Below are 823 nucleotides of genomic sequence, written 5' to 3'. Positions count from 1 at the left end.
CAGTTAACGTTCCGTCGAAAATTTTAGAGTTTTGATTGTGGACGACAAAAAAAATAAAAAAGTAATTACCAACAAAGCATCTCAATGGTAATACTGAGATCCGGATTCAACATAATTATCAAAAACTCATCAATCAACAAATGATTTCTACATTTATCAAAAGCTCTTTCATTAGACTCCAGAAAATCGTTATTTTACTCATGTTTTTTTGTTATCTTTGTTATAGCCAAACTCATCTTCAGTAAATGATTTATACGTTTATCAAGAACTCTTTCATCAGACTTCAGAAAACCATCAACTTTGCTCCTTTTGTTTTTTTTTTCTAATTATAGTTATAGCCAAAATCATAAATCAGAAAGTGATTATTACGTTTAATAACAATTCTTTCATATGGCTCCAAGAAACCGTCAATTTTGCTCACTTTTTTGTTATCATGGTTATAGCCAAACACATAAATCAACAAATAATTTCTACATTTATCAAGAAATCTTTCATTAGGTTATAGAAAAGTATCTATTTTGTTCTTTTTTATTGTTACAATTGTTATAGCCAGAAGAAAACCGTCAATTTTTTTTTTTTGTTATCATGGCTATTGCCACAAACTCATCAATTAGCAAATGATTTCTCTGCGAATCAATAACTTTAACATCAGGCTGCAAAAAATCTTCTATTTTGATCATTTTTCGTTATAAAAGTCATACTAAAACTTTTTAATCAGCAAATTATTTTTACGTTTACCAAAAGCTCTTTCATTAGACTGCAGAAAACCGTCAATTTTTTCTTTTTTTTGTTATCATGGTAATAGCCAAACTCATCATTTGCA

This window comes from Arabidopsis lyrata (assembly GCF_000004255.2).
Source record: "Arabidopsis lyrata subsp. lyrata unplaced genomic scaffold ARALYscaffold_1, whole genome shotgun sequence".
NCBI classification, from domain to species: Eukaryota; Viridiplantae; Streptophyta; class Magnoliopsida; order Brassicales; family Brassicaceae; genus Arabidopsis; species Arabidopsis lyrata.
The sequence above is the reverse complement of the archived record's forward strand: the minus strand, read 5'-3'. Positions refer to the sequence as shown.